At 39.9% G+C, this 12,933-nt stretch overlaps 1 non-coding gene across 1 annotated transcript; it reads left to right on the top strand.

The window, feature by feature from the left end:
• The first annotated feature begins 9,774 nt into the window (after nucleotides 1-9,774).
• On the top strand, nucleotides 9,775-9,881 carry LOC123390115. Its single transcript, XR_006604741.1, has one exon. It is a non-coding gene; the product is annotated as a U6 spliceosomal RNA (small nuclear RNA).
• Nucleotides 9,882-12,933: the final 3,052 nt, after the last annotated feature.

Genomic DNA, 12,933 nt, shown 5'->3' on the forward strand with positions numbered 1-12,933 from the left:
AGTCACCTGATCCCCAAACTGGTTTAACTGGCCTTGGAGGCCTGCCTGCTCACTGAGGATAGTAAAATTCTACCCGGTTCACTCAGTCTTATCTTTAGCCTCCTTTGGAAATTGTAAATACTTATCAAAAAATAAATAAATAAAATAAAACCTCAATAAGTCACCGCTGTTACTGTTGATCAGGTTATCTCACTCAGGGCTTGGAGCAACCAGCAACAGCAGGTAGGGAATATGGATGACCAGACATTCGAGAAGGAGAAAGAAGGTCAACAAATTGGAAGCATTCAAACTATGCCGGTTCCGTAGTCCAGGCTAAGTGAATCCTTGTCATTCATTCCCTGGCATTTATTGGGCTCTTGTTCAATTCAAAGTGCTTGGCAACCAGAACCTTAACCTTCATGATGCTCACAAATAGAGAAATGTGATTGAGGCATTCTTCCTGTGTTAATAATGGCTAACATTAAGCTAAAAGGTCCATTGAACTTTAGTAAGAAAGCCCAGGTTTACTGATAATTTCAGATATATCCCTTTTCATTCAGAATAAACCATAGTGAAATCTGTAGTATAATGACATACTGAGCTCACTGCCTAGCAGATTCTCTTGCTCATATTTTTTTCCCACATTTGTAACCAGAATACATTGGTTATTCAATACATTGGTTATCGGGCCCAGAATACATTGGTTATTCAATAATGGTTAATCAAGCACGTGCAAGAAAAACACAAGAGGAATAATCCCTATTTGAGTCTGGCAAGAACTTCTACCATTTGCTTTGCTAATATTTTGTGGTAAGAGCAAAGCTCCAGAAATTCTCTGATGAGCATTCAGCTCATTCGAAGACCCATCGGTTACCAGATTGCCAGTAACAGTGCTGGAAAGACAGATCAATTGGAAATGCCTAAAAAATAAAGGATAAGCATTAGAGTCAGATGGGCCCAGATTTGAGTCCTCGCTCAGATGTCTAACAACAGTGTCACCTCAGGCAAGTGATGTCCACTTCCCAAGCCTCAGCTATGTGAGTGTCCACATAGCTCAGTAACAGCACTAATCCTACGTGAGTTCATAAGTATTAGCCATTACCATTAACGTTAAGATTCTGGACTTTAGAAAAAAGAGTGAAGCCCAAAGATTGAGAAGGTGTCTAGGGGTGGCAGCTAAATGGATAAAGAGAGTAAGATTTACTCACTTAAGAAATTATAATTGATTACTATAATGTTCCAGGCACTGTACTATTTTTCGTTACTCTCCTTCTCGGTCAAAAGAGACACATATAAGCTGTACTTTCAAAATTATTTGATTGTTTTCTAAAATTTAAATAAATCTCTGTTGTAAACTTTTCCTATGGCCATTTGCCTCTTTCTCCTAAAATCTAAAGGGAGAGAAAAACAATTTACTCTGCTGGAATTTCTTTTCTTAGTTGTGGTCCCATGATAGGTGTGTGCCTTTGGTTAGTTCTGTAAGCGGCCTCTCACCTCTCCCCTTAGAGACTGAATGGAGGCTGTACCATCCTTACGATGTCATATACGATGAAGCCCAGTCAAGGAATTCCTACACTTAGAAGCTGCACTCAAATGTCCTTTCTATGAAGGATCGGCCACCCTATTTAAAGCTAGAGGTAGCTATGAGCCAAGAAGATACTCAGTTTTTAACCCAAAGCCTAACTTATTAGGACAGACTCACCACGCTGGGAGTATAAACTCCTGCTTATACTAACAGCTGGAGAGTAAGTCTTTAAAGAAGCCATCACTTTGGTTACTGGTTTTTGTTCATTTTAAGAGTAGGGAGAAGTAGAGATGAGGGGACTTATAATATGTTGAACTCAAATTAGTATTCAAGACTTAAAATACTTCTTTTTGCTAGAGATGATGAACAAAAAAGTGAAATATGGAAATGAATGTTCTGGGGTCAAGATGGATCCTAATTTCCCAAAAATAGAACTCTCTGGATTTGGACTTCTTTGGATGTAGGTTCTGGAGACTGTAAGAGCCACCCTCTAAGGTTCTGGTGAAGGACCCCTTCATCCTCATCTGTCCCATGGTAGCAGTGGGGGCCAGGGGTCCCACTCTCCCGGATAACCTCCTGCTTGCTTTCTGGTGACCTGCAATTGTCATTCGCCAGAGCACTGCTCCTTCCTTTCCCACAGAAAGCATCCAAGACCCTGTCCAACATCACCTTCTCCCCAGGCTGGAGAAAGTTTCCTAGATCTCTTCCATCAGGAGAATGATTTTTATTTTCTTAGGCGTACATATGGATTAAACCAGTTAAATGTCTTCCACAGAATAAGAAAGATTTGCCTGATTTTCTTTCCTGCAAATAACAATCAATCTAGCTTAGAGAAAAAAAAAAAAATTGAAGAGTCATTTTTGGAGATCTCTGGTTAGGCATCTGCTCACAACAACCAAAAATGGCTTCCCGCTGACCTGGAAGAATTCAATGTGGGGAAATTCTAACCACATACTAGCTATCATGATCTCAGAATACACTTTAGAGTACTTGTTTTCAAAAAAAGAAAAAGCCTGTTTTTTTCCTTTATCATTTCTCCTTGAAAAGGTGCATTAAATCAAAAGAGTACCTTAACATCCATGACATCCTCATATTGAAATAACAGCCATAGAATCTTCCTTATAGTCCCAACAGAAACCAGATTGTGACTATTCTTTTATGTGCAAAGGACTCCATCCGGAAAGTAAGGGAGAAGTATGGTACAGGTATCTTAATAAGTGAGTACGGGTTGGTTGTACTACAGTGACTAGTCAATCCCAGTAGAGGAAGGACTGGGAAAAAATAATAGGAGGCAACAAGCAAGGTCAGTAATTTAAAGGCTGTTTCTCTGGGACAGAAAAAATTCAGAGCAAATTCAAGAAACAATTCAGCGGGATGCCTGGGTGGCTCAGTTGGTTGGGCGGCTGCCTTCGGCTCAGGTCATGATCCCGGCGTCCTGGGATCGAGTCCCACATCGGGCTCCTTGCTCCACAGGGAGCCTGCTTCTTCCTCTGACTCTGCCTTCCACTCTGTCTGTCTGTGCTCGCTCTCTCTCTGACAAATAAGCAAATAAAATCTTTAAAAAAAAAAAAAATAAAAATAAAAAAGAAACAATTCAGCAACAAAACCTGTGTCATGCAGTGGTCATTTTTTTTTTTTTTTTTTTAAGATTTTGTTTATTTATTTGACAGAGAGAGAGCACAAGCAAGGGGAGCTGCAGGCTCCCCACTGAGCAGGAAGACTGATGTGGACTCGATCCTAGGACCCTGGAATTATGACCTGAGCTGAAGGCAGATGTTTAATCCACTGAGCCACCCAGACGCCTCTATAGTTACCATTCTAATATAGGTCATGGTTGAGGGGAAAGGGGCAGACAGGTGAAGAAAATCACACTGATCCTATGTTGTAGGCGACGGAAGCTGTCCCCTTCTTCCCTTGTAGGTTCTTGGACTGACCTAATCATTCCATTGACATACTACAGATTACCAGGAGAAACATAAATTCAATATTGTATGCACAGGAGCCCAAAGATAGCGGAGTCCAAAAAGTGGCCAAAGCAGGCAGCTTTTCTGTCATTTAGACAAAGAAATAATTATTCCCAAGGATTTTGACAAAACAAAGGAGTTTGGTTGTGGGGTAGCAAACTAAAGAAGAAGGAATAAAGTTTGTTTAGAGTGCCTTCTTGGCCTTGAATTCCCTATCTCTGGTGATAAGGATGACTTCTACCTTCTCAAGATAGGAAGGACATCTTCCCGTGAGAGATTTATTTCCTACTTCCAGGGGAACAAAGGGCAGCAGAGTGTCCTTCCTGCGGCAGCTGTAACTTTGATTCAAAATAATCAATATGCCAAAGTGCCGTATTTTTGTTCCCTTCAATATTCTTTCCAAAAATAAGAAAAGAATAACAGTCGGCTCTTAATATTGTTACATATACACACAGGATGCTACTGGGTCAGGGAGGGGAAAGGCTCTGAGTACATGAAAAGAGGGCAGGGAGGGCCTCGCCAAAGAGGTGCCTAGGCCAACCACCGAAGGAAGAGGAATTCTTTAGGCAGGGAAGGAAGAAAGACTTTTCCGACAGGAGGCCATGGGAAAGTATATCCCATTTTCTTTCTTTCTTTCTTTTTTTTTTTTTTAATTTATTTGTTTGTCAGAGAGAGAGAGAGAGAGCACACAAGTAGGCAGAGAGGCAGGCAGAGACAGAGGGAGAAGCAGGCTCCCTGCCGAACAAGGAGCCCGATGTGGGGCTCGATCCCAGGACCCCGAGATCACGACCCAAGCCGAAGGCAGAGGCTTAATCCACTGAGCCACCCAGGCGCCCCTATATATCCCATTTTCAGAACCTAAATCAGAAGATGGGATCTGGCAAACTAGACAGGCCAGATCATAAAAGAATTTTGTGTTAGTTTTGTTGGGTTAGCAGTTTTCTTCAGTCAGGAGAAACGAAATTTTGCCAACTCACGCCAAAGAGAAGAGGGTAAAGGGGAAGACAATTAAAAGAATACGGAAGCAAAGGAAACAGTGAATACGCATGCTTTTGAAAGAAACCCAGGTAACAGCTGCAAAAGGACAATCTTAGAGTGCCTTAATCTATACCTGTCAGCAATGGCTTGAAACAAACCACTTCCAACTACTTTCAATCTTTCCTTCTCTTCATTGAAAATTTCTGGGAGAAAATTGGCTCTCTTGGCTAGGAGAGCAGAGAGCTCCTTGAACAGACATCCTACAAAGACTGCAGGCACTGGGATCTGCTCAGATTCCCCCAAACTAATATCAATTGTATGGTGCCCAGGAGGACTGAGGGTAGATATTCCACAGGTAAAAAAGAGACCACGAGAGTCGTGTATGCTGTGTCAAGGGTTTTGAGCTTTATTCTATAGGCAGAGGGAAGCCAATGGGATGATCCATGCTTATGTTCTCTTTGGGCACACAAGACACTGCGGAACTTTAACAAATAAGACCGTAAAATGAATGTTACAGGGTTTTGTGTCTAGGTTACAAATGATATCTAAAACCCTCATGACACTTATTGGCAGACAGTCTCATGGGATGTTAGAAAGAGGAGTAAATTTCGAAATCATTTAGTGAATCCAATTTCATTTTACAGGTTACCTATAAAGAGGCTCAGCAGCTGTGCCCTTCCTCGGGTCACGAGTCTACTTATCAGCATTCAGGACTTGGGATGAAATTCTTTAATCATCAACACCATCCTGTCAAGCTACTATGAAAAAAGCTCATTTTAAAACCTCTTTCTTCATGAAAGTATTGGGCTTCAACACAGATTCTGTGGCGCCTTTGACTATGTCTCTACTATACACACAGTATAGGGCATTCTTCTCATCATTACGTAAAATTCTTACAAAATGTGTCTTCTACTCTCTCCCACGGTTTCATTTTTTCAGCAAGAAACTAGTAAGTATCAGTCATTGTCCTGGCTGAGGGCACAGAGTAGCAACGATATTGTTAATAATAATATCAATATAGCGGCCATCATTTACATAACACTTACTAGGTGCCAGATAATATTCTGAGTGTTTTTCATATAGTAATTCACTTAATCCTCATAACAACTGGTAGGCTGGAATGGGGAGTGATTGTTTGTGGCTTCAGTGTTTCTTTGGGAGGCAATAAAGATGTTCTAGAATTAGATTGTGGGTATGCTTTCACCAACTGTAGATATACTAGAAAACACTGACTTGCACACACATTAAAAGGAATTTTATGATATGTGAATTATATTTCAATAAATCTGTTTAAAAAAAAAAAAAAGAAGTAAGGGCAACTGGGTGGCTCATTTAGTTAAGCATCTGCCTTTGGCTCAGGTCATGATCCTGGAGTCCTGGGACTGAGTCCCACATCGGGTTCCCTGCTCAACATGGAGCCTGCTTCTCCTTCTCCTCCATGCTCATGCTCTCTGTCACTATCTCTGTCTCTCTCAAATAAGTGAATAAAATCTTTAAGAAATAAAAATTAAAAATAAAAAAAAGAAGCAAAACCCAAGATGTCGATTATACAGAGAAGCCATTTGAGGCACAGAGAGGTTACAGCAGTTGTCCAATGTCATAAAGCTACAAAGTGTCAGAGCTGGGGTTCAAATATAGGCGGTCAGATGCAGAGTCTCTATATTAAGACACAGTCCCTGATCTGGAAGAACTCACAATCTGGAGCATATTTACAAGCATGAGGCGAAACCATCTTGCCCTTGTATCTAAATTACTCAGATGTAGTAAACACACAGTCAGAGGAAAAAAGGAGAAATATACAAAGGAAAACTAATGGATGACAAAGACCCAGATATCTGTAGATGCGTCAGCATGTCTAAAGCCTGATTCTGCTTCTGATGGCGTCATCAGGAAAAAGTATCCTAAAATAAGCTACATTAGAAAAGAAGACAAAGAGGGTGCTTTCTCACCATCCATTAACATAATAAGCTGAAGTCACCTTGTGTGTGCGTGTGGACTTGCCTGTGCACGTGTGAGCTTGTGACAATTTGGGTATATGTGTGTCTGCTGGAAAATTGCCCTCCCGGAATTCATGCCTGTTCTTCATTGTATGCCCAGAACCTGGCAGGGCACGTGGGAGATAATGGATGATGATGAATGAATGACTCTCAGCTAGTTAAAGAATAGCTTAAATTGATTTTTGACTTCCTGGACTTTAGAATGGCTCAAATCTAGATCATAAGGAAAAAGGGCTGCTGGTGACTGGAGGTATATGGGCATTACATGACTATTAGTCATTTGGGGGAGTGTCTGGTGTTCATGAGATCACAGCTCCAAACCTGTAAAGGTCTAGTTCTCACACTCAGTCCTTCTCAAGACCCCAAGTTCTGGTTGTCTTGAAAATGTATTTAACTGGTTATGAAAAGGACTGGGTAGGAGAAAATGGGTGGCTGAGCTCAAAAATCTGTTCTGCCTCAGGGCACCTGGATGGCTCAGTCAGTTGGGCTTCTTGCCTTTGGCTCAGATCATGATCCCAGTGTCCTGGATCAAGTCCCGCATTGGGTGAGTCTGCTTCTCCCTCTGCCTGCCACTCCCTCCTGCTTGTGTTCTCTCTCTCTCTCTCTCTCTCTGAAAAATAAACAAATAAATAAAATCTTTTTTTAAAAATCTGTTTTGCTGCAGAAAAAACTCAAAGTGCACTCCCAGTGATGGTGAGCTAAGAACAATGGATTTCCTTAAACAGTATATATTCAAGCTCATCTTACATCCCAAATACAGCAAGCAGAAGTAGAAGATACCTAAACCAGAATGCAGGGCCCGCATGTCAGTTTCACAAGCTGGCAGGGGCTGCTCAAGATCCTTCTCAACAGCATTAATGCTCAAGCACTAGGTTAACTGCTGGATGACTAAGCTATGTCCTCTTATGCTGAAGGAATTCACAGAATTGGTGTTCCTACCTCCTCAAAATTTGTAGAATTTCTGTATCATTACTCAGTTGAATATTCTTCACCTTGGGTAACAAATTATGAACGTGACATTCATCAGGCCCCAAATGGGACCACTCTGGAGAGTCTGGGAAAAACCCAGAGAGCTACATGAAAATTGCAAAGGTTAAGATTTTCTTCCTCAAGTTCAAACAAGAAATTCTACTTGTCACTGAGATAACAAAAAAGATAAAATTTAAATAAGGTAATAAGTACCAAGCAATTTATATTTAGCTTTTCAACATTTGAAGAAAAATGACACGCTCTCTACCCAGATCTAATTCCTCCATCTGCCACAAACTTGAGACATTCTTCCATGAGCTTACTTATTGTATATATTACAGGCAGGAGAACCAAGTTGCTAAGAGCTAGCATGTCTCTATAACCTATTACCCAAATCAGAGCACTTCTGAAAGTGAATAAAGTCACAATAATTACATTGGGACATCAGAAGTAACCTGGGACAATCCCAGACAAACTGAGAAATACTGTCACCCTATTAATTGTGCTCTGGTGTCAGAATTGGATGATGGGCAGGGAGAAACAATTGAAGGCTTTTGAATAGTGTTGTTAAGTGACCACAACTTCAGGAAGCTTAGACAGAAGTGGACTTTGGCCAGAATGGACCAGAAAAACATCGAGGATAGGAAAGCCCAAGACAACGTTCTTATGGCACTAGGAAAGAAGCCACAAGAGGCCAACCTAGGACAGTGGCAATAAAAAGAGAAAGCCTGTATAAGAGAACAGGCTGTTAAAGAGGTCAGATAGGTTGTAATACTAGTCTAAGTAGTTAGAAAATATTAAACACACCTCAAGGGACTCGACAGGTAAATGCATAGCAGAGGACATGCTGATTGGAAAAACCAAGGGAACTCGGATTCTAGGGCAAAAGCTGTCTGCTCCCTATCTCTTCTCATACTTCCTGATCATGTCGCTAGGCTCGCTGGGGTGTGCTTCATTCCAAGGAGAACTGGAGCCCTCCACAGACCCCTTACTACGATGAAAGGCACAGGTAAGCCAAGAGTTTCCGTCACCAGGAGGGTAATAAAATGCCACCAACAATTGCGCCAGACACCACTTGGTGGCACCAGTACCCTGAAATGATTGAAATGCAACCTGCTATTCCTTGATCTTAAAGTGGAAACCTTGGACTCCTAAAAGGTCTGGCCAACCCTCAAGTTCAATTTCTTCCATGATTATCTGACTTCTTCCAGAACTTTCACATCCTCCTGTATCTCAGTCTATGGGAATCCTGAAAGCTAGAAGATGAGAACGTTTTATTTCAATGATCTCTTATTATTTCAAAAATTCCTTTTTGGCATATACACATATAATTTGCATAAATGTGACCACCTCTTTCAACCACATTTTTCTTACATTAGCCTTTTCCTTTTCTGTTTCTTTTCCTCACCTACCACCACCTTCTAGACAATTCATCTTAACAGCCTAGAACATATCCATTCATGTTTGTTCCATCACCATCTAACCTTATACAAATGTGTGTATAGGCAAAAGAGAAATGTAGAGAGATAATGTTTAAAAGTTTTTTGATCAATGATTTAGAAAAGGACTCATATAATATACTGTTTTACACATCTTGCTTTTCTCCCTCAACAATATCTGGTGGTAATCCTTCTAAGCAGCTAGTATTGCTCTAATTCATTTTGAGGGGATGTTGTTATATAATATTCCATGGTATAGACATACGATAATATATCTGACAACAGTTCCTTATTAAAGGGTATTCACTTGCTTTCAATTTTTTGTTGTTATTTTGCCACGATAAACAATCCTGCTGTAGAAATCCTGTGTTTGTATGCTGTAAGGTAGTGTTCCTGTCTCCATGAGTTAAATTTCCAACAGGAGAATGCCAGATTAAGGGGTAAGTATATACTTTTAACCTAAGAAATGTTTTTCTTAATTTCACAAAATTTTAAGAAATGTTGCTAGATTTACATCCCCCACAAAACTCTTTAAAATCCCCATTTCCACCAGCAAAATATGAATGACAGTGCTCTTTTCCCCATGTCTCCACTAGCAATGTGTATTGCTGCTTTTTTCTTTTGCCAGGCTGATGGATGTAAAGTGACAACTTATCATTAACTAACTTCTTGTTTTCCCAAATGGTTGTGATTTGGAGCATCTTTTCAGTTTTTTGTTTTTTGGTTTTTGGGTTGTTTTTTTTTTTTTTTGCCATTTTGATCTGATTCTTCACAGCTTTTGCCCAAAGCAAGGATTTTTTAAAGGGATTTTTGCTTAGTAATGAAGCTAGAAAAATATTGCTGAACATTAAAGAAAATGGAAAAAAATAGGTTTTATCATGATCACTATTACCTATATTTGGTATAACACTAAAAGCACTTGGGTGCTCAATTCGGCAGCACATACACTAAAATTAGAACAATACAGAGAAGATTAGCATGCCCTCTGCATAAGGATGACATGCAAATCTGTAAAGCATTTCATAGTTTAAAAATACATGCAAACATACATGCATGCATATATACATACATAAAAACACTGGGGAGCCAGAAAATAATCTGTGAGTACTATTCAATTCTGAAATGTCGACTCTGAGGGCAGAAGATGGTTATTTCTCTCTTCATAAGGAATTATCTCACTGTTAGTGCTTTGTTTCTGACTGGACATTATATTGCTCTATATGCTTAAGTAGGACTTGGTATTAAATCGAACCAGTTGCATTTATTTGAGTGTCATTCAAAATACTTGTTTAAAAAAAAAAGAACAAAAATCAGTAGGGAAAGAAATTGTATTTTTAAGCTTCTAAGAAGATTTTATAAACAATGGAGCCCAGAGAACAAAAAAAGTCATAAAATTACTTGACAGTGTCCTTTTAAGTGAACATATGTGAGTTTATGCCTCCATATGTGTTCACATATGTCCTACATATGCACAACCAGCTGCTAACCAACCAAATTGTTCAATGTGTATGTTTACTGTAAAACAAGCCGAAAGTGTTTGGTCTCTTTGTTAGAGAAACAGCTCATAATTTGAAGTATACAAACGCCAGTTGTTTCTCATTTCTTTTTTTTTCCAAGCCAAATGAGCTGTTGATGCCCAATTTGGCAGGGTCCTAACTGAGGCTGACTCTCGGCCAGCTGCGGAAACCTGGCCCTGAAAGTTTGGGAAAATTTTTACAAGAATAAGGAGCTTTTCCTAATGGCTCCCTAAACCAGAGGAAGTTTCCTTAGAGCCTCAGCCAGTTTTTTCCCACTCAGTATCCCAAAGGATAATCACTAACATTGCTTGGATACTAATGGATGGAGTTAGGGTGTGAAATGAGGGTCCTCCCCGACTTTGGTCAAATACTCTTTCAAAACCCAGTCTTAACAGAAAACGTTCTAGGGAGGTAGAGATTATATCTGTGATAACAACTTTATCTATGAGTCCTCAGTATCTCATCTTTCATTCAGCCTTTAGACAGTGCTCTGCAGCTTAAAATGGCGAATGAAATTTGGACCAATTTCCAGTTGAAGGTCCAGCCTTTGGACGGATTAGACCCCTACTTCTACAATCACAGCATTGAACCCAATCATCATGATCGGTATCCTCTACAACTCACATTAATATTCTCTGAAGAGCAGGCTGTTATGAAAAGAGCTCATGCTCTGGAATGGAAGAGTCTGTCCAGTCCTGGCTGTGTCATTGCCTGGCTGTGTGGTTGTAGTAGCTTCACGCTTTCAACTTCAGTTTCCTTAGAGCTATATGGAAATAGTAACACAGACTTCCTAAGTTTCTGATGAAGATGAAATGGGATAACCTATATAAAAGATGATGTGCAGTACTGGGGACATGTTAAGGGCTCAGTAAATGTAAATGCCCTCCCTCTCCGTGTCTCTTTTCCTCTCTCTAGTCCCTGCAAAGAGAGAGAGATAGAGACATAAGAACCAGGAATATTTCTTGGTCAAGGGGATAATCCAAGAGTCCCCAATCCCAAAGATGGCGGGGAGGGGTAAAGGAGAGGCTGAATTCAGCAGAAAAAAATCATTTAAAATGTTCTCTCTCTTTTTTTTCATATTTTAAAATTATTTTTATTAACATATAATGTATTATTTGCTCCAGGGGTACAGGTCTGTGAATTGTCAGGCTAACATGTTCTCTTTTGACAAAAAATAAAAATAACAGAAATAAAACGTTCTCTTTCAATATCACTGAAACCAGACAGATGAATATGCAAGGGTGTTCATAAATGCATGCCCATTTATTGAACACCTACTGTGAGCTTTGAATAGTGCTTGACAGAAGAAATATTTCTTAAGTAAATGAATGAAAACCAAACCCTTAAAGCACCATCATAATTTCTTCTCTGATGCTCATTTCCTGGGATTTATTTATTAGTGATGATTCTCTGCTTTTCGAAGTGAATGCCATCATAAGGAAGAAGTATGGGTATCTGTTGTCACTGTCTTACTCAGCCCCTGTAAAACCAGAAGCATCCCACCCATCTTTCTGTCTGCCAACACAGGCTCTTTCTACATCAAACCACCTCTCATTCCTTCTTTCCCTTCCTCCATTCAACCTTCTGAAGGTTGTCCAGTATTTGGCACAGCTGAAAAACACAATTCCTCTTGCTGCAGGTGTCCGTGTGTTTGGAGCAAAATGAGCCACTGTTGACAATTGTAAAGAAAGGAAGAACAGCTGTTTGCATCTGGGCGTGGGGTAAGAAAGAGAGAACAGCTGGTGGCAGCTGTGGCAGACAAGAAAGTAACCCAGTGAGCAGCTGCTGGTAATTCAGAATCTACTAGACTGCTCGGAATAACTGAAATCCAGAAGAAGCATGTGAGACTCGATTTAACTACTTTACTGTACCCTGCTCTTCATTAGATCCGACTTGTCCTTCATTAGGGACATTCCCATGATAGCTGCATGAGGACTCCCAGTGGGAATATCAGACCTCTCCTTCCCATCCATAACCCTTTGGAAAATCAAACCAAGAAAAGTAAAATGGCACAGACATTACTTCCAGTAAGCCCATGCTTATTTTTACAAGAGGAAGCAGTCTATGGTTGACAAGGGAAAAAATGTTACCAGTGATGGATCTATCATAAGAATGGGCAAAAAGAATTCTTTCTATATTACAAGAGATTATGGTCATTTTGATGATGATCCCACACTTCAGAAGTCAGTAGGCTAACATAATGTGATAACTTAAGTGTAATAGAAGCCTAGAAAAATCCATTTTAAAACCCTGTCAGGGGTTTCAATATTTCTTTTCTCATATGTATGTAATCCTGTGAATGTGTATACATAGAATTATTTCCCTCTACTTTCTTTTTTATTCTTAATAAAAAGAAGATAAAGATGTCTTTATATCATTCATCTGGTGACAAAATATTTGGTTGGTTGTCGTGCTTCCCCCTGGTTCTTTTAGTCATCTGGAATTCCAAGGTAAACTGAGAGGCCCCAAAATGTGTCATCTACTTCTCATCTTGTTCATCACAGAAGAAAAGCATCTCATCACTCCAATTTACAGAATTTCAGCTCTTTAGTTTCTAAGGTAAAG

Source organism: Mustela putorius, unplaced genomic scaffold (genome assembly GCF_011764305.1).
Source record: "Mustela putorius furo isolate JIRA1106 unplaced genomic scaffold, ASM1176430v1.1 tig00537227_pilon_pilon_pilon, whole genome shotgun sequence".
Lineage (NCBI taxonomy): Eukaryota > Metazoa > Chordata > Mammalia > Carnivora > Mustelidae > Mustela > Mustela putorius.